Below are 21,090 nucleotides of genomic sequence, written 5' to 3'. Positions count from 1 at the left end.
GGGGTATGCATTAGACGAAAAAAAAGAAGAAAAAGAAGAATAATACGCCCAGAAAAGAGGCGAAAAGGAGAAAAACGTAAAAAAACGTGAAAAAAAAGTAAGAGGAAGAGAAGGGAAAAAAAGGTGGAAATGGGTTTAAAAGTGATTTCGGCGGAGAAATATATATATATATATATATATATATATATATATATATATATATATACGCGCACACACACACATATATATAAACGTATTCTCCGTTGAGATATTGCAGCCGCTGCTGTGTCCAGGCCCAGGAGCCTTAGCACTGTGCTGTGATGTCACTCAATACCACTGACATCACTAGGTGTAAACAACATCTCTCCTTTGCTGTGTATGTGACTATGGAGCTGTTTGGTGATGTCGTCTATTATGGCCTTCATAGAAGCAACAGGAGATTGTTGCATCCATCTAGAACCCTCAGAACTACAGTGCTATGATGTCACTCACTTCCACAGGCCTTGCAGAGTGTAAACAACAACAACCCAGCTTTGTTGTGTATGTAACCATAGGGATTTGTGATGTCACCTAGAACCTTCACAGCAGCGACAGCTTTATGAGGAGCATCAGCACTGCTCTGCCTGAGCAGAACCATCACCGCCATAGGTTGTCAAATAACCCGGATTTAACCCACACAGGTAAGTCCAATGGGGTGCAGGCATGTCCTCTATGCTTACAGCTTCCCGTGGGTGTTGGTTTGATACCGTTTGGGGACAGCCAAGGAGGCATCTGCAGGCAACAAAGGTAGGTGTGTGCTTGTGTGTGTGTTTCCTATGCAGATCCTAAGCCCAGTGTCACATGCAAGTAGGAGGAGTAAGAAGGGTTCCTGGCAAATCCGGGTTATGGATTGCATTTAAAAAGGCCCCGTGGGAGTGCAATGGGCCCCTGTCTTGCTGCTTAGCAATAATGGTATGGGTTTAGGTTCTGCTGTGTGTACTGGTGGTTGACTGCCCCCCAGCCCAGAGTGTGCATGGAAAATTGTCTGGCAGCCTCCCTGACAGCAAGCAGTGATAGTGCCCATGAAGGGGACCTTGTTGGGCCCGCCCCTTTCACGGTTATCGCTTCTCGGCCTTTTGGCTAAGATCAAGTGTAGTATCTGTTCTTATCAGTTTAATATCTGATACGTCCCCTATCTGGGGACCATATATTAAATGGATTTTTGAGAACGGGGGCCGATTTCGAAGCTTGCTTCCGTCGCCCTATGCATTGACCCGATATGGCAGTATCTTCGGGTACAGTGCACCACCCCCCTTACAGGGTTAAAAAGAAAGATTCCTACTTTCATTGCTACCTGCTTGCTGGCTAGCCAGCTAGCCAGCCCTGTGGGCCTTGCTGCTGCTGCAGCCAAAAACAAAAGGTGGTGCTGCTGCTGCTTCTGCTGCTTCTGCTTCTGCTTGTGTCTGGCCCCTGTTGGAGCGTCCAGGCACAGGACTTCTGCTGCTGCTGACTAAATGGCCTCCTTAATTGGATCATTTGAGTAGCCAGCACACCTGTGCAGGTAGGGCATGACATGATAGGCAGCTGCCTTGATAGCGGGTGGGTGCTGAATGTTCCTAATTGACAAAATAAGATTAATGCTTATGAAGAAATATAAAATCTCATCCCTTCCCCAATATCGCGCCACACCCCTACCCCTTAATTCCCTGGTTGAACGTGATGGACATATGTCTTTTTTCGACCGTACTAACTATGTAACTATGTAACATAACATGGGGGGGGGGGGTCTCCTGGCTGTTCACACAGGTGTGTCATTGCTGTACATTGACCATGCATTGCTTCTGTGGTATTGCAAAGGCAAAGACAAATGCTTCCAGCCATCCATTGCACTAATGGATTGGTCATCAGCTGGCTGTCTATGTCCCGCATCAATATAGACCAAAGTACAGAGGGTTAGGCTATGCTATTGTGCACCTACCTGATGCATCAGAAGGTGCGAGGCCCTTGCTAAATTCTGTGCACAGACTTTGAGATCTATACTTTAGACTGTATCTAAACCTGCTCCAACATGGACTGACATTCTGGCCTACTTTCAGCCGATGCGACTTGTCTGTCGCTGAACAGTCGCTTTTTATGTATTCAGCACCTATGTATAATGTTGTAAAAATGCTCTAGAAGCTAAAGTCGCAGAAATGTCACACATATTTGGCCTGCAACTTTCTGTGCGACAAATTCAGACAGGAAAAATCAGTATAAATCCTTAGAAAATTATCCCCCAGTGTCTCCATCTGCTGGCGGTATTGAATAAGCATTGCTGCACTGATGGGGTATGCATTAGACGAAAAAAAAGAAGAAAAAGAAGAATAATACGCCCAGAAAAGAGGCGAAAAGGAGAAAAACGTAAAAAAACGTGAAAAAAAAGTAAGAGGAAGAGAAGGGAAAAAAAGGTGGAAATGGGTTTAAAAGTGATTTCGGCGGAGAAATATATATATATATATATATATATATATATATATATATATATACGCGCACACACACACATATATATAAACGTATTCTCCGTTGAGATATTGCAGCCGCTGCTGTGTCCAGGCCCAGGAGCCTTAGCACTGTGCTGTGATGTCACTCAATACCACTGACATCACTAGGTGTAAACAACATCTCTCCTTTGCTGTGTATGTGACTATGGAGCTGTTTGGTGATGTCGTCTATTATGGCCTTCATAGAAGCAACAGGAGATTGTTGCATCCATCTAGAACCCTCAGAACTACAGTGCTATGATGTCACTCACTTCCACAGGCCTTGCAGAGTGTAAACAACAACAACCCAGCTTTGTTGTGTATGTAACCATAGGGATTTGTGATGTCACCTAGAACCTTCACAGCAGCGACAGCTTTATGAGGAGCATCAGCACTGCTCTGCCTGAGCAGAACCATCACCGCCATAGGTTGTCAAATAACCCGGATTTAACCCACACAGGTAAGTCCAATGGGGTGCAGGCATGTCCTCTATGCTTACAGCTTCCCGTGGGTGTTGGTTTGATACCGTTTGGGGACAGCCAAGGAGGCATCTGCAGGCAACAAAGGTAGGTGTGTGCTTGTGTGTGTGTTTCCTATGCAGATCCTAAGCCCAGTGTCACATGCAAGTAGGAGGAGTAAGAAGGGTTCCTGGCAAATCCGGGTTATGGATTGCATTTAAAAAGGCCCCGTGGGAGTGCAATGGGCCCCTGTCTTGCTGCTTAGCAATAATGGTATGGGTTTAGGTTCTGCTGTGTGTACTGGTGGTTGACTGCCCCCCAGCCCAGAGTGTGCATGGAAAATTGTCTGGCAGCCTCCCTGACAGCAAGCAGTGATAGTGCCCATGAAGGGGACCTTGTTGGGCCCGCCCCTTTCACGGTTATCGCTTCTCGGCCTTTTGGCTAAGATCAAGTGTAGTATCTGTTCTTATCAGTTTAATATCTGATACGTCCCCTATCTGGGGACCATATATTAAATGGATTTTTGAGAACGGGGGCCGATTTCGAAGCTTGCTTCCGTCGCCCTATGCATTGACCCGATATGGCAGTATCTTCGGGTACAGTGCACCACCCCCTTACAGGGTTAAAAAGAAAGATTCCTACTTTCATTGCTACCTGCTTGCTGGCTAGCCAGCTAGCCAGCCCTGTGGGCCTTGCTGCTGCTGCAGCCAAAAAACAAAAGGTGGTGCTGCTGCTGCTTCTGCTGCTTCTGCTTCTGCTTGTGTCTGGCCCCTGTTGGAGCGTCCAGGCACAGGACTTCTGCTGCTGCTGACTAAATGGCCTCCTTAATTGGATCATTTGAGTAGCCAGCACACCTGTGCAGGTAGGGCATGACATGATAGGCAGCTGCCTTGATAGCGGGTGGGTGCTGAATGTTCCTAATTGACAAAATAAGATTAATGCTTATGAAGAAATATAAAATCTCATCCCTTCCCCAATATCGCGCCACACCCCTACCCCTTAATTCCCTGGTTGAACGTGATGGACATATGTCTTTTTTCGACCGTACTAACTATGTAACTATGTAACATAACATGGGGGGGGGGGGTCTCCTGGCTGTTCACACAGGTGTGTCATTGCTGTACATTGACCATGCATTGCTTCTGTGGTATTGCAAAGGCAAAGACAAATGCTTCCAGCCATCCATTGCACTAATGGATTGGTCATCAGCTGGCTGTCTATGTCCCGCATCAATATAGACCAAAGTACAGAGGGTTAGGCTATGCTATTGTGCACCTACCTGATGCATCAGAAGGTGCGAGGCCCTTGCTAAATTCTGTGCACAGACTTTGAGATCTATACTTTAGACTGTATCTAAACCTGCTCCAACATGGACTGACATTCTGGCCTACTTTCAGCCGATGCGACTTGTCTGTCGCTGAACAGTCGCTTTTTATGTATTCAGCACCTATGTATAATGTTGTAAAAATGCTCTAGAAGCTAAAGTCGCAGAAATGTCACACATATTTGGCCTGCAACTTTCTGTGCGACAAATTCAGACAGGAAAAATCAGTATAAATCCTTAGAAAATTATCCCCCAGTGTCTCCATCTGCTGGCGGTATTGAATAAGCATTGCTGCACTGATGGGGTATGCATTAGACGAAAAAAAAGAAGAAAAAGAAGAATAATACGCCCAGAAAAGAGGCGAAAAGGAGAAAAACGTAAAAAAACGTGAAAAAAAAGTAAGAGGAAGAGAAGGGAAAAAAAGGTGGAAATGGGTTTAAAAGTGATTTCGGCGGAGAAATATATATATATATATATATATATATATATATATATATATATATATATATACGCGCACACACACACATATATATAAACGTATTCTCCGTTGAGATATTGCAGCCGCTGCTGTGTCCAGGCCCAGGAGCCTTAGCACTGTGCTGTGATGTCACTCAATACCACTGACATCACTAGGTGTAAACAACATCTCTCCTTTGCTGTGTATGTGACTATGGAGCTGTTTGGTGATGTCGTCTATTATGGCCTTCATAGAAGCAACAGGAGATTGTTGCATCCATCTAGAACCCTCAGAACTACAGTGCTATGATGTCACTCACTTCCACAGGCCTTGCAGAGTGTAAACAACAACAACCCAGCTTTGTTGTGTATGTAACCATAGGGATTTGTGATGTCACCTAGAACCTTCACAGCAGCGACAGCTTTATGAGGAGCATCAGCACTGCTCTGCCTGAGCAGAACCATCACCGCCATAGGTTGTCAAATAACCCGGATTTAACCCACACAGGTAAGTCCAATGGGGTGCAGGCATGTCCTCTATGCTTACAGCTTCCCGTGGGTGTTGGTTTGATACCGTTTGGGGACAGCCAAGGAGGCATCTGCAGGCAACAAAGGTAGGTGTGTGCTTGTGTGTGTGTTTCCTATGCAGATCCTAAGCCCAGTGTCACATGCAAGTAGGAGGAGTAAGAAGGGTTCCTGGCAAATCCGGGTTATGGATTGCATTTAAAAAGGCCCCGTGGGAGTGCAATGGGCCCCTGTCTTGCTGCTTAGCAATAATGGTATGGGTTTAGGTTCTGCTGTGTGTACTGGTGGTTGACTGCCCCCCAGCCCAGAGTGTGCATGGAAAATTGTCTGGCAGCCTCCCTGACAGCAAGCAGTGATAGTGCCCATGAAGGGGACCTTGTTGGGCCCGCCCCTTTCACGGTTATCGCTTCTCGGCCTTTTGGCTAAGATCAAGTGTAGTATCTGTTCTTATCAGTTTAATATCTGATACGTCCCCTATCTGGGGACCATATATTAAATGGATTTTTGAGAACGGGGGCCGATTTCGAAGCTTGCTTCCGTCGCCCTATGCATTGACCCGATATGGCAGTATCTTCGGGTACAGTGCACCACCCCCTTACAGGGTTAAAAAGAAAGATTCCTACTTTCATTGCTACCTGCTTGCTGGCTAGCCAGCTAGCCAGCCCTGTGGGCCTTGCTGCTGCTGCAGCCAAAAAACAAAAGGTGGTGCTGCTGCTGCTTCTGCTGCTTCTGCTTCTGCTTGTGTCTGGCCCCTGTTGGAGCGTCCAGGCACAGGACTTCTGCTGCTGCTGACTAAATGGCCTCCTTAATTGGATCATTTGAGTAGCCAGCACACCTGTGCAGGTAGGGCATGACATGATAGGCAGCTGCCTTGATAGCGGGTGGGTGCTGAATGTTCCTAATTGACAAAATAAGATTAATGCTTATGAAGAAATATAAAATCTCATCCCTTCCCCAATATCGCGCCACACCCCTACCCCTTAATTCCCTGGTTGAACGTGATGGACATATGTCTTTTTTCGACCGTACTAACTATGTAACTATGTAACATAACATGGGGGGGGGGGGTCTCCTGGCTGTTCACACAGGTGTGTCATTGCTGTACATTGACCATGCATTGCTTCTGTGGTATTGCAAAGGCAAAGACAAATGCTTCCAGCCATCCATTGCACTAATGGATTGGTCATCAGCTGGCTGTCTATGTCCCGCATCAATATAGACCAAAGTACAGAGGGTTAGGCTATGCTATTGTGCACCTACCTGATGCATCAGAAGGTGCGAGGCCCTTGCTAAATTCTGTGCACAGACTTTGAGATCTATACTTTAGACTGTATCTAAACCTGCTCCAACATGGACTGACATTCTGGCCTACTTTCAGCCGATGCGACTTGTCTGTCGCTGAACAGTCGCTTTTTATGTATTCAGCACCTATGTATAATGTTGTAAAAATGCTCTAGAAGCTAAAGTCGCAGAAATGTCACACATATTTGGCCTGCAACTTTCTGTGCGACAAATTCAGACAGGAAAAATCAGTATAAATCCTTAGAAAATTATCCCCCAGTGTCTCCATCTGCTGGCGGTATTGAATAAGCATTGCTGCACTGATGGGGTATGCATTAGACGAAAAAAAAGAAGAAAAAGAAGAATAATACGCCCAGAAAAGAGGCGAAAAGGAGAAAAACGTAAAAAAACGTGAAAAAAAAGTAAGAGGAAGAGAAGGGAAAAAAAGGTGGAAATGGGTTTAAAAGTGATTTCGGCGGAGAAATATATATATATATATATATATATATATATATATATATATATATACGCGCACACACACACATATATATAAACGTATTCTCCGTTGAGATATTGCAGCCGCTGCTGTGTCCAGGCCCAGGAGCCTTAGCACTGTGCTGTGATGTCACTCAATACCACTGACATCACTAGGTGTAAACAACATCTCTCCTTTGCTGTGTATGTGACTATGGAGCTGTTTGGTGATGTCGTCTATTATGGCCTTCATAGAAGCAACAGGAGATTGTTGCATCCATCTAGAACCCTCAGAACTACAGTGCTATGATGTCACTCACTTCCACAGGCCTTGCAGAGTGTAAACAACAACAACCCAGCTTTGTTGTGTATGTAACCATAGGGATTTGTGATGTCACCTAGAACCTTCACAGCAGCGACAGCTTTATGAGGAGCATCAGCACTGCTCTGCCTGAGCAGAACCATCACCGCCATAGGTTGTCAAATAACCCGGATTTAACCCACACAGGTAAGTCCAATGGGGTGCAGGCATGTCCTCTATGCTTACAGCTTCCCGTGGGTGTTGGTTTGATACCGTTTGGGGACAGCCAAGGAGGCATCTGCAGGCAACAAAGGTAGGTGTGTGCTTGTGTGTGTGTTTCCTATGCAGATCCTAAGCCCAGTGTCACATGCAAGTAGGAGGAGTAAGAAGGGTTCCTGGCAAATCCGGGTTATGGATTGCATTTAAAAAGGCCCCGTGGGAGTGCAATGGGCCCCTGTCTTGCTGCTTAGCAATAATGGTATGGGTTTAGGTTCTGCTGTGTGTACTGGTGGTTGACTGCCCCCCAGCCCAGAGTGTGCATGGAAAATTGTCTGGCAGCCTCCCTGACAGCAAGCAGTGATAGTGCCCATGAAGGGGACCTTGTTGGGCCCGCCCCTTTCACGGTTATCGCTTCTCGGCCTTTTGGCTAAGATCAAGTGTAGTATCTGTTCTTATCAGTTTAATATCTGATACGTCCCCTATCTGGGGACCATATATTAAATGGATTTTTGAGAACGGGGGCCGATTTCGAAGCTTGCTTCCGTCGCCCTATGCATTGACCCGATATGGCAGTATCTTCGGGTACAGTGCACCACCCCCTTACAGGGTTAAAAAGAAAGATTCCTACTTTCATTGCTACCTGCTTGCTGGCTAGCCAGCTAGCCAGCCCTGTGGGCCTTGCTGCTGCTGCAGCCAAAAAACAAAAGGTGGTGCTGCTGCTGCTTCTGCTGCTTCTGCTTCTGCTTGTGTCTGGCCCCTGTTGGAGCGTCCAGGCACAGGACTTCTGCTGCTGCTGACTAAATGGCCTCCTTAATTGGATCATTTGAGTAGCCAGCACACCTGTGCAGGTAGGGCATGACATGATAGGCAGCTGCCTTGATAGCGGGTGGGTGCTGAATGTTCCTAATTGACAAAATAAGATTAATGCTTATGAAGAAATATAAAATCTCATCCCTTCCCCAATATCGCGCCACACCCCTACCCCTTAATTCCCTGGTTGAACGTGATGGACATATGTCTTTTTTCGACCGTACTAACTATGTAACTATGTAACATAACATGGGGGGGGGGGGTCTCCTGGCTGTTCACACAGGTGTGTCATTGCTGTACATTGACCATGCATTGCTTCTGTGGTATTGCAAAGGCAAAGACAAATGCTTCCAGCCATCCATTGCACTAATGGATTGGTCATCAGCTGGCTGTCTATGTCCCGCATCAATATAGACCAAAGTACAGAGGGTTAGGCTATGCTATTGTGCACCTACCTGATGCATCAGAAGGTGCGAGGCCCTTGCTAAATTCTGTGCACAGACTTTGAGATCTATACTTTAGACTGTATCTAAACCTGCTCCAACATGGACTGACATTCTGGCCTACTTTCAGCCGATGCGACTTGTCTGTCGCTGAACAGTCGCTTTTTATGTATTCAGCACCTATGTATAATGTTGTAAAAATGCTCTAGAAGCTAAAGTCGCAGAAATGTCACACATATTTGGCCTGCAACTTTCTGTGCGACAAATTCAGACAGGAAAAATCAGTATAAATCCTTAGAAAATTATCCCCCAGTGTCTCCATCTGCTGGCGGTATTGAATAAGCATTGCTGCACTGATGGGGTATGCATTAGACGAAAAAAAAGAAGAAAAAGAAGAATAATACGCCCAGAAAAGAGGCGAAAAGGAGAAAAACGTAAAAAAACGTGAAAAAAAAGTAAGAGGAAGAGAAGGGAAAAAAAGGTGGAAATGGGTTTAAAAGTGATTTCGGCGGAGAAATATATATATATATATATATATATATATATATATATATATATATATACGCGCACACACACACATATATATAAACGTATTCTCCGTTGAGATATTGCAGCCGCTGCTGTGTCCAGGCCCAGGAGCCTTAGCACTGTGCTGTGATGTCACTCAATACCACTGACATCACTAGGTGTAAACAACATCTCTCCTTTGCTGTGTATGTGACTATGGAGCTGTTTGGTGATGTCGTCTATTATGGCCTTCATAGAAGCAACAGGAGATTGTTGCATCCATCTAGAACCCTCAGAACTACAGTGCTATGATGTCACTCACTTCCACAGGCCTTGCAGAGTGTAAACAACAACAACCCAGCTTTGTTGTGTATGTAACCATAGGGATTTGTGATGTCACCTAGAACCTTCACAGCAGCGACAGCTTTATGAGGAGCATCAGCACTGCTCTGCCTGAGCAGAACCATCACCGCCATAGGTTGTCAAATAACCCGGATTTAACCCACACAGGTAAGTCCAATGGGGTGCAGGCATGTCCTCTATGCTTACAGCTTCCCGTGGGTGTTGGTTTGATACCGTTTGGGGACAGCCAAGGAGGCATCTGCAGGCAACAAAGGTAGGTGTGTGCTTGTGTGTGTGTTTCCTATGCAGATCCTAAGCCCAGTGTCACATGCAAGTAGGAGGAGTAAGAAGGGTTCCTGGCAAATCCGGGTTATGGATTGCATTTAAAAAGGCCCCGTGGGAGTGCAATGGGCCCCTGTCTTGCTGCTTAGCAATAATGGTATGGGTTTAGGTTCTGCTGTGTGTACTGGTGGTTGACTGCCCCCCAGCCCAGAGTGTGCATGGAAAATTGTCTGGCAGCCTCCCTGACAGCAAGCAGTGATAGTGCCCATGAAGGGGACCTTGTTGGGCCCGCCCCTTTCACGGTTATCGCTTCTCGGCCTTTTGGCTAAGATCAAGTGTAGTATCTGTTCTTATCAGTTTAATATCTGATACGTCCCCTATCTGGGGACCATATATTAAATGGATTTTTGAGAACGGGGGCCGATTTCGAAGCTTGCTTCCGTCGCCCTATGCATTGACCCGATATGGCAGTATCTTCGGGTACAGTGCACCACCCCCTTACAGGGTTAAAAAGAAAGATTCCTACTTTCATTGCTACCTGCTTGCTGGCTAGCCAGCTAGTCAGCCCTGTGGGCCTTGCTGCTGCTGCAGCCAAAAAACAAAAGGTGGTGCTGCTGCTGCTTCTGCTGCTTCTGCTTCTGCTTGTGTCTGGCCCCTGTTGGAGCGTCCAGGCACAGGACTTCTGCTGCTGCTGACTAAATGGCCTCCTTAATTGGATCATTTGAGTAGCCAGCACACCTGTGCAGGTAGGGCATGACATGATAGGCAGCTGCCTTGATAGCGGGTGGGTGCTGAATGTTCCTAATTGACAAAATAAGATTAATGCTTATGAAGAAATATAAAATCTCATCCCTTCCCCAATATCGCGCCACACCCCTACCCCTTAATTCCCTGGTTGAACGTGATGGACATATGTCTTTTTTCGACCGTACTAACTATGTAACTATGTAACATAACATGGGGGGGGGGGGTCTCCTGGCTGTTCACACAGGTGTGTCATTGCTGTACATTGACCATGCATTGCTTCTGTGGTATTGCAAAGGCAAAGACAAATGCTTCCAGCCATCCATTGCACTAATGGATTGGTCATCAGCTGGCTGTCTATGTCCCGCATCAATATAGACCAAAGTACAGAGGGTTAGGCTATGCTATTGTGCACCTACCTGATGCATCAGAAGGTGCGAGGCCCTTGCTAAATTCTGTGCACAGACTTTGAGATCTATACTTTAGACTGTATCTAAACCTGCTCCAACATGGACTGACATTCTGGCCTACTTTCAGCCGATGCGACTTGTCTGTCGCTGAACAGTCGCTTTTTATGTATTCAGCACCTATGTATAATGTTGTAAAAATGCTCTAGAAGCTAAAGTCGCAGAAATGTCACACATATTTGGCCTGCAACTTTCTGTGCGACAAATTCAGACAGGAAAAATCAGTATAAATCCTTAGAAAATTATCCCCCAGTGTCTCCATCTGCTGGCGGTATTGAATAAGCATTGCTGCACTGATGGGGTATGCATTAGACGAAAAAAAAGAAGAAAAAGAAGAATAATACGCCCAGAAAAGAGGCGAAAAGGAGAAAAACGTAAAAAAACGTGAAAAAAAAGTAAGAGGAAGAGAAGGGAAAAAAAGGTGGAAATGGGTTTAAAAGTGATTTCGGCGGAGAAATATATATATATATATATATATATATATATATATATATATATATATACGCGCACACACACACATATATATAAACGTATTCTCCGTTGAGATATTGCAGCCGCTGCTGTGTCCAGGCCCAGGAGCCTTAGCACTGTGCTGTGATGTCACTCAATACCACTGACATCACTAGGTGTAAACAACATCTCTCCTTTGCTGTGTATGTGACTATGGAGCTGTTTGGTGATGTCGTCTATTATGGCCTTCATAGAAGCAACAGGAGATTGTTGCATCCATCTAGAACCCTCAGAACTACAGTGCTATGATGTCACTCACTTCCACAGGCCTTGCAGAGTGTAAACAACAACAACCCAGCTTTGTTGTGTATGTAACCATAGGGATTTGTGATGTCACCTAGAACCTTCACAGCAGCGACAGCTTTATGAGGAGCATCAGCACTGCTCTGCCTGAGCAGAACCATCACCGCCATAGGTTGTCAAATAACCCGGATTTAACCCACACAGGTAAGTCCAATGGGGTGCAGGCATGTCCTCTATGCTTACAGCTTCCCGTGGGTGTTGGTTTGATACCGTTTGGGGACAGCCAAGGAGGCATCTGCAGGCAACAAAGGTAGGTGTGTGCTTGTGTGTGTGTTTCCTATGCAGATCCTAAGCCCAGTGTCACATGCAAGTAGGAGGAGTAAGAAGGGTTCCTGGCAAATCCGGGTTATGGATTGCATTTAAAAAGGCCCCGTGGGAGTGCAATGGGCCCCTGTCTTGCTGCTTAGCAATAATGGTATGGGTTTAGGTTCTGCTGTGTGTACTGGTGGTTGACTGCCCCCCAGCCCAGAGTGTGCATGGAAAATTGTCTGGCAGCCTCCCTGACAGCAAGCAGTGATAGTGCCCATGAAGGGGACCTTGTTGGGCCCGCCCCTTTCACGGTTATCGCTTCTCGGCCTTTTGGCTAAGATCAAGTGTAGTATCTGTTCTTATCAGTTTAATATCTGATACGTCCCCTATCTGGGGACCATATATTAAATGGATTTTTGAGAACGGGGGCCGATTTCGAAGCTTGCTTCCGTCGCCCTATGCATTGACCCGATATGGCAGTATCTTCGGGTACAGTGCACCACCCCCTTACAGGGTTAAAAAGAAAGATTCCTACTTTCATTGCTACCTGCTTGCTGGCTAGCCAGCTAGCCAGCCCTGTGGGCCTTGCTGCTGCTGCAGCCAAAAAACAAAAGGTGGTGCTGCTGCTGCTTCTGCTGCTTCTGCTTCTGCTTGTGTCTGGCCCCTGTTGGAGCGTCCAGGCACAGGACTTCTGCTGCTGCTGACTAAATGGCCTCCTTAATTGGATCATTTGAGTAGCCAGCACACCTGTGCAGGTAGGGCATGACATGATAGGCAGCTGCCTTGATAGCGGGTGGGTGCTGAATGTTCCTAATTGACAAAATAAGATTAATGCTTATGAAGAAATATAAAATCTCATCCCTTCCCCAATATCGCGCCACACCCCTACCCCTTAATTCCCTGGTTGAACGTGATGGACATATGTCTTTTTTCGACCGTACTAACTATGTAACTATGTAACATAACATGGGGGGGGGGGGTCTCCTGGCTGTTCACACAGGTGTGTCATTGCTGTACATTGACCATGCATTGCTTCTGTGGTATTGCAAAGGCAAAGACAAATGCTTCCAGCCATCCATTGCACTAATGGATTGGTCATCAGCTGGCTGTCTATGTCCCGCATCAATATAGACCAAAGTACAGAGGGTTAGGCTATGCTATTGTGCACCTACCTGATGCATCAGAAGGTGCGAGGCCCTTGCTAAATTCTGTGCACAGACTTTGAGATCTATACTTTAGACTGTATCTAAACCTGCTCCAACATGGACTGACATTCTGGCCTACTTTCAGCCGATGCGACTTGTCTGTCGCTGAACAGTCGCTTTTTATGTATTCAGCACCTATGTATAATGTTGTAAAAATGCTCTAGAAGCTAAAGTCGCAGAAATGTCACACATATTTGGCCTGCAACTTTCTGTGCGACAAATTCAGACAGGAAAAATCAGTATAAATCCTTAGAAAATTATCCCCCAGTGTCTCCATCTGCTGGCGGTATTGAATAAGCATTGCTGCACTGATGGGGTATGCATTAGACGAAAAAAAAGAAGAAAAAGAAGAATAATACGCCCAGAAAAGAGGCGAAAAGGAGAAAAACGTAAAAAAACGTGAAAAAAAAGTAAGAGGAAGAGAAGGGAAAAAAAGGTGGAAATGGGTTTAAAAGTGATTTCGGCGGAGAAATATATATATATATATATATATATATATATATATATATATATACGCGCACACACACACATATATATAAACGTATTCTCCGTTGAGATATTGCAGCCGCTGCTGTGTCCAGGCCCAGGAGCCTTAGCACTGTGCTGTGATGTCACTCAATACCACTGACATCACTAGGTGTAAACAACATCTCTCCTTTGCTGTGTATGTGACTATGGAGCTGTTTGGTGATGTCGTCTATTATGGCCTTCATAGAAGCAACAGGAGATTGTTGCATCCATCTAGAACCCTCAGAACTACAGTGCTATGATGTCACTCACTTCCACAGGCCTTGCAGAGTGTAAACAACAACAACCCAGCTTTGTTGTGTATGTAACCATAGGGATTTGTGATGTCACCTAGAACCTTCACAGCAGCGACAGCTTTATGAGGAGCATCAGCACTGCTCTGCCTGAGCAGAACCATCACCGCCATAGGTTGTCAAATAACCCGGATTTAACCCACACAGGTAAGTCCAATGGGGTGCAGGCATGTCCTCTATGCTTACAGCTTCCCGTGGGTGTTGGTTTGATACCGTTTGGGGACAGCCAAGGAGGCATCTGCAGGCAACAAAGGTAGGTGTGTGCTTGTGTGTGTGTTTCCTATGCAGATCCTAAGCCCAGTGTCACATGCAAGTAGGAGGAGTAAGAAGGGTTCCTGGCAAATCCGGGTTATGGATTGCATTTAAAAAGGCCCCGTGGGAGTGCAATGGGCCCCTGTCTTGCTGCTTAGCAATAATGGTATGGGTTTAGGTTCTGCTGTGTGTACTGGTGGTTGACTGCCCCCCAGCCCAGAGTGTGCATGGAAAATTGTCTGGCAGCCTCCCTGACAGCAAGCAGTGATAGTGCCCATGAAGGGGACCTTGTTGGGCCCGCCCCTTTCACGGTTATCGCTTCTCGGCCTTTTGGCTAAGATCAAGTGTAGTATCTGTTCTTATCAGTTTAATATCTGATACGTCCCCTATCTGGGGACCATATATTAAATGGATTTTTGAGAACGGGGGCCGATTTCGAAGCTTGCTTCCGTCGCCCTATGCATTGACCCGATATGGCAGTATCTTCGGGTACAGTGCACCACCCCCTTACAGGGTTAAAAAGAAAGATTCCTACTTTCATTGCTACCTGCTTGCTGGCTAGCCAGCTAGCCAGCCCTGTGGGCCTTGCTGCTGCTGCAGCCAAAAAACAAAAGGTGGTGCTGCTGCTGCTTCTGCTGCTTCTGCTTCTGCTTGTGTCTGGCCCCTGTTGGAGCGTCCAGGCACAGGACTTCTGCTGCTGCTGACTAAATGGCCTCCTTAATTGGATCATTTGAGTAGCCAGCACACCTGTGCAGGTAGGGCATGACATGATAGGCAGCTGCCTTGATAGCGGGTGGGTGCTGAATGTTCCTAATTGACAAAATAAGATTAATGCTTATGAAGAAATATAAAATCTCATCCCTTCCCCAATATCGCGCCACACCCCTACCCCTTAATTCCCTGGTTGAACGTGATGGACATATGTCTTTTTTCGACCGTACTAACTATGTAACTATGTAACATAACATGGGGGGGGGGGGTCTCCTGGCTGTTCACACAGGTGTGTCATTGCTGTACATTGACCATGCATTGCTTCTGTGGTATTGCAAAGGCAAAGACAAATGCTTCCAGCCATCCATTGCACTAATGGATTGGTCATCAGCTGGCTGTCTATGTCCCGCATCAATATAGACCAAAGTACAGAGGGTTAGGCTATGCTATTGTGCACCTACCTGATGCATCAGAAGGTGCGAGGCCCTTGCTAAATTCTGTGCACAGACTTTGAGATCTATACTTTAGACTGTATCTAAACCTGCTCCAACATGGACTGACATTCTGGCCTACTTTCAGCCGATGCGACTTGTCTGTCGCTGAACAGTCGCTTTTTATGTATTCAGCACCTATGTATAATGTTGTAAAAATGCTCTAGAAGCTAAAGTCGCAGAAATGTCACACATATTTGGCCTGCAACTTTCTGTGCGACAAATTCAGACAGGAAAAATCAGTATAAATCCTTAGAAAATTATCCCCCAGTGTCTCCATCTGCTGGCGGTATTGAATAAGCATTGCTGCACTGATGGGGTATGCATTAGACGAAAAAAAAGAAGAAAAAGAAGAATAATACGCCCAGAAAAGAGGCGAAAAGGAGAAAAACGTAAAAAAACGTGAAAAAAAAGTAAGAGGAAGAGAAGGGAAAAAAAGGTGGAAATGGGTTTAAAAGTGATTTCGGCGGAGAAATATATATATATATATATATATATATATATATATATATATACGCGCACACACACACATATATATAAACGTATTCTCCGTTGAGATATTGCAGCCGCTGCTGTGTCCAGGCCCAGGAGCCTTAGCACTGTGCTGTGATGTCACTCAATACCACTGACATCACTAGGTGTAAACAACATCTCTCCTTTGCTGTGTATGTGACTATGGAGCTGTTTGGTGATGTCGTCTATTATGGCCTTCATAGAAGCAACAGGAGATTGTTGCATCCATCTAGAACCCTCAGAACTACAGTGCTATGATGTCACTCACTTCCACAGGCCTTGCAGAGTGTAAACAACAACAACCCAGCTTTGTTGTGTATGTAACCATAGGGATTTGTGATGTCACCTAGAACCTTCACAGCAGCGACAGCTTTATGAGGAGCATCAGCACTGCTCTGCCTGAGCAGAACCATCACCGCCATAGGTTGTCAAATAACCCGGATTTAACCCACACAGGTAAGTCCAATGGGGTGCAGGCATGTCCTCTATGCTTACAGCTTCCCGTGGGTGTTGGTTTGATACCGTTTGGGGACAGCCAAGGAGGCATCTGCAGGCAACAAAGGTAGGTGTGTGCTTGTGTGTGTGTTTCCTATGCAGATCCTAAGCCCAGTGTCACATGCAAGTAGGAGGAGTAAGAAGGGTTCCTGGCAAATCCGGGTTATGGATTGCATTTAAAAAGGCCCCGTGGGAGTGCAATGGGCCCCTGTCTTGCTGCTTAGCAATAATGGTATGGGTTTAGGTTCTGCTGTGTGTACTGGTGGTTGACTGCCCCCCAGCCCAGAGTGTGCATGGAAAATTGTCTGGCAGCCTCCCTGACAGCAAGCAGTGATAGTGCCCATGAAGGGGACCTTGTTGGGCCCGCCCCTTTCACGGTTATCGCTTCTCGGCCTTTTGGCTAAGATCAAGTGTAGTATCTGTTCTTATCAGTTTAATATCTGATACGTCCCCTATCTGGGGACCATATATTAAATGGATTTTTGAGAACGGGGGCCGATTTCGAAGCTTGCTTCCGTCGCCCTATGCATTGACCCGATATGGCAGTATCTTCGGGTACAGTGCACCACCCCCTTACAGGGTTAAAAAGAAAGATTCCTACTTTCATTGCTACCTGCTTGCTGGCTAGCCAGCTAGCCAGCCCTGTGGGCCTTGCTGCTGCTGCAGCCAAAAAACAAAAGGTGGTGCTGCTGCTGCTTCTGCTGCTTCTGCTTCTGCTTGTGTCTGGCCCCTGTTGGAGCGTCCAGGCACAGGACTTCTGCTGCTGCTGACTAAATGGCCTCCTTAATTGGATCATTTGAGTAGCCAGCACACCTGTGCAGGTAGGGCATGACATGATAGGCAGCTGCCTTGATAGCGGGTGGGTGCTGAATGTTCCTAATTGACAAAATAAGATTAATGCTTATGAAGAAATATAAAATCTCATCCCTTCCCCAATATCGCGCCACACCCCTACCCCTTAATTCCCTGGTTGAACGTGATGGACATATGTCTTTTTTCGACCGTACTAACTATGTAACTATGTAACATAACATGGGGGGGGGGGGGTCTCCTGGCTGTTCACACAGGTGTGTCATTGCTGTACATTGACCATGCATTGCTTCTGTGGTATTGCAAAGGCAAAGACAAATGCTTCCAGCCATCCATTGCACTAATGGATTGGTCATCAGCTGGCTGTCTATGTCCCGCATCAATATAGACCAAAGTACAGAGGGTTAGGCTATGCTATTGTGCACCTACCTGATGCATCAGAAGGTGCGAGGCCCTTGCTAAATTCTGTGCACAGACTTTGAGATCTATACTTTAGACTGTATCTAAACCTGCTCCAACATGGACTGACATTCTGGCCTACTTTCAGCCGATGCGACTTGTCTGTCGCTGAACAGTCGCTTTTTATGTATTCAGCACCTATGTATAATGTTGTAAAAATGCTCTAGAAGCTAAAGTCGCAGAAATGTCACACATATTTGGCCTGCAACTTTCTGTGCGACAAATTCAGACAGGAAAAATCAGTATAAATCCTTAGAAAATTATCCCCCAGTGTCTCCATCTGCTGGCGGTATTGAATAAGCATTGCTGCACTGATGGGGTATGCATTAGACGAAAAAAAAGAAGAAAAAGAAGAATAATACGCCCAGAAAAGAGGCGAAAAGGAGAAAAACGTAAAAAAACGTGAAAAAAAAGTAAGAGGAAGAGAAGGGAAAAAAAGGTGGAAATGGGTTTAAAAGTGATTTCGGCGGAGAAATATATATATATATATATATATATATATATATATATATATACGCGCACACACACACATATATATAAACGTATTCTCCGTTGAGATATTGCAGCCGCTGCTGTGTCCAGGCCCAGGAGCCTTAGCACTGTGCTGTGATGTCACTCAATACCACTGACATCACTAGGTGTAAACAACATCTCTCCTTTGCTGTGTATGTGACTATGGAGCTGTTTGGTGATGTCGTCTATTATGGCCTTCATAGAAGCAACAGGAGATTGTTGCATCCATCTAGAACCCTCAGAACTACAGTGCTATGATGTCACTCACTTCCACAGGCCTTGCAGAGTGTAAACAACAACAACCCAGCTTTGTTGTGTATGTAACCATAGGGATTTGTGATGTCACCTAGAACCTTCACAGCAGCGACAGCTTTATGAGGAGCATCAGCACTGCTCTGCCTGAGCAGAACCATCACCGCCATAGGTTGTCAAATAACCCGGATTTAACCCACACAGGTAAGTCCAATGGGGTGCAGGCATGTCCTCTATGCTTACAGCTTCCCGTGGGTGTTGGTTTGATACCGTTTGGGGACAGCCAAGGAGGCATCTGCAGGCAACAAAGGTAGGTGTGTGCTTGTGTGTGTGTTTCCTATGCAGATCCTAAGCCCAGTGTCACATGCAAGTAGGAGGAGTAAGAAGGGTTCCTGGCAAATCCGGGTTATGGATTGCATTTAAAAAGGCCCCGTGGGAGTGCAATGGGCCCCTGTCTTGCTGCTTAGCAATAATGGTATGGGTTTAGGTTCTGCTGTGTGTACTGGTGGTTGACTGCCCCCCAGCCCAGAGTGTGCATGGAAAATTGTCTGGCAGCCTCCCTGACAGCAAGCAGTGATAGTGCCCATGAAGGGGACCTTGTTGGGCCCGCCCCTTTCACGGTTATCGCTTCTCGGCCTTTTGGCTAAGATCAAGTGTAGTATCTGTTCTTATCAGTTTAATATCTGATACGTCCCCTATCTGGGGACCATATATTAAATGGATTTTTGAGAACGGGGGCCGATTTCGAAGCTTGCTTCCGTCGCCCTATGCATTGACCCGATATGGCAGTATCTTCGGGTACAGTGCACCACCCCCTTACAGGGTTAAAAAGAAAGATTCCTACTTTCATTGCTACCTGCTTGCTGGCTAGCCAGCTAGCCAGCCCTGTGGGCCTTGCTGCTGCTGCAGCCAAAAAACAAAAGGTGGTGCTGCTGCTGCTTCTGCTGCTTCTGCTTCTGCTTGTGTCTGGCCCCTGTTGGAGCGTCCAGGCACAGGACTTCTGCTGCTGCTGACTAAATGGCCTCCTTAATTGGATCATTTGAGTAGCCAGCACACCTGTGCAGGTAGGGCATGACATGATAGGCAGCTGCCTTGATAGCGGGTGGGTGCTGAATGTTCCTAATTGACAAAATAAGATTAATGCTTATGAAGAAATATAAAATCTCATCCCTTCCCCAATATCGCGCCACACCCCTACCCCTTAATTCCCTGGTTGAACGTGATGGACATATGTCTTTTTTCGACCGTACTAACTATGTAACTATGTAACATAACATGGGGGGGGGGGGTCTCCTGGCTGTTCACACAGGTGTGTCATTGCTGTACATTGACCATGCATTGCTTCTGTGGTATTGCAAAGGCAAAGACAAATGCTTCCAGCCATCCATTGCACTAATGGATTGGTCATCAGCTGGCTGTCTATGTCCCGCATCAATATAGACCAAAGTACAGAGGGTTAGGCTATGCTATTGTGCACCTACCTGATGCATCAGAAGGTGCGAGGCCCTTGCTAAATTCTGTGCACAGACTTTGAGATCTATACTTTAGACTGTATCTAAACCTGCTCCAACATGGACTGACATTCTGGCCTACTTTCAGCCGATGCGACTTGTCTGTCGCTGAACAGTCGCTTTTTATGTATTCAGCACCTATGTATAATGTTGTAAAAATGCTCTAGAAGCTAAAGTCGCAGAAATGTCACACATATTTGGCCTGCAACTTTCTGTGCGACAAATTCAGACAGGAAAAATCAGTATAAATCCTTAGAAAATTATCCCCCAGTGTCTCCATCTGCTGGCGGTATTGAATAAGCATTGCTGCACTGATGGGGTATGCATTAGACGAAAAAAAAGAAGAAAAAGAAGAATAATACGCCCAGAAAAGAGGCGAAAAGGAGAAAAACGTAAAAAAACGTGAAAAAAAAGTAAGAGGAAGAGAAGGGAAAAAAAGGTGGAAATGGGTTTAAAAGTGATTTCGGCGGAGAAATATATATATATATATATATATATATATATATATATATATATATACGCGCACACACACACATATATATAAACGTATTCTCCGTTGAGATATTGCAGCCGCTGCTGTGTCCAGGCCCAGGAGCCTTAGCACTGTGCTGTGATGTCACTCAATACCACTGACATCACTAGGTGTAAACAACATCTCTCCTTTGCTGTGTATGTGACTATGGAGCTGTTTGGTGATGTCGTCTATTATGGCCTTCATAGAAGCAACAGGAGATTGTTGCATCCATCTAGAACCCTCAGAACTACAGTGCTATGATGTCACTCACTTCCACAGGCCTTGCAGAGTGTAAACAACAACAACCCAGCTTTGTTGTGTATGTAACCATAGGGATTTGTGATGTCACCTAGAACCTTCACAGCAGCGAC

General features: G+C 45.8%; 9 non-coding genes across 9 annotated transcripts; all 9 read left to right on the top strand.

Moving 5' to 3' along the window:
* The first annotated feature begins 1,078 nt into the window (after positions 1-1,078).
* On the top strand, positions 1,079-1,269 carry LOC130319519 (U2 spliceosomal RNA). Its single transcript, XR_008865689.1, has one exon. It is a non-coding gene; the product is annotated as a U2 spliceosomal RNA (small nuclear RNA).
* Positions 1,270-3,356: 2,087 nt separating this feature from the next.
* LOC130319518 (U2 spliceosomal RNA) lies at positions 3,357-3,547 on the top strand. The gene has a single exon (XR_008865688.1). It is a non-coding gene; the product is annotated as a U2 spliceosomal RNA (small nuclear RNA).
* A 2,095-nt stretch (positions 3,548-5,642) lies between these two features.
* On the top strand, positions 5,643-5,833 carry LOC130319517 (U2 spliceosomal RNA). Its single transcript, XR_008865687.1, has one exon. It is a non-coding gene; the product is annotated as a U2 spliceosomal RNA (small nuclear RNA).
* Positions 5,834-7,922: 2,089 nt separating this feature from the next.
* LOC130319516 (U2 spliceosomal RNA) lies at positions 7,923-8,113 on the top strand. The gene has a single exon (XR_008865686.1). It is a non-coding gene; the product is annotated as a U2 spliceosomal RNA (small nuclear RNA).
* Positions 8,114-10,204: 2,091 nt separating this feature from the next.
* Positions 10,205-10,395, top strand: LOC130319539 (U2 spliceosomal RNA). Its single transcript, XR_008865707.1, has one exon. It is a non-coding gene; the product is annotated as a U2 spliceosomal RNA (small nuclear RNA).
* A 2,091-nt stretch (positions 10,396-12,486) lies between these two features.
* On the top strand, positions 12,487-12,677 carry LOC130319538 (U2 spliceosomal RNA). Its single transcript, XR_008865706.1, has one exon. It is a non-coding gene; the product is annotated as a U2 spliceosomal RNA (small nuclear RNA).
* A 2,087-nt stretch (positions 12,678-14,764) lies between these two features.
* Positions 14,765-14,955, top strand: LOC130319537 (U2 spliceosomal RNA). The gene has a single exon (XR_008865705.1). It is a non-coding gene; the product is annotated as a U2 spliceosomal RNA (small nuclear RNA).
* A 2,085-nt stretch (positions 14,956-17,040) lies between these two features.
* LOC130319527 (U2 spliceosomal RNA) lies at positions 17,041-17,231 on the top strand. Its single transcript, XR_008865696.1, has one exon. It is a non-coding gene; the product is annotated as a U2 spliceosomal RNA (small nuclear RNA).
* A 2,086-nt stretch (positions 17,232-19,317) lies between these two features.
* On the top strand, positions 19,318-19,508 carry LOC130319515 (U2 spliceosomal RNA). The gene has a single exon (XR_008865685.1). It is a non-coding gene; the product is annotated as a U2 spliceosomal RNA (small nuclear RNA).
* Positions 19,509-21,090: the final 1,582 nt, after the last annotated feature.

Source organism: Hyla sarda, unplaced genomic scaffold (genome assembly GCF_029499605.1).
Source record: "Hyla sarda isolate aHylSar1 unplaced genomic scaffold, aHylSar1.hap1 scaffold_2138, whole genome shotgun sequence".
NCBI lineage: Eukaryota > Metazoa > Chordata > Amphibia > Anura > Hylidae > Hyla > Hyla sarda.
This window is presented reverse-complemented; position numbering and strand designations above follow the sequence as displayed.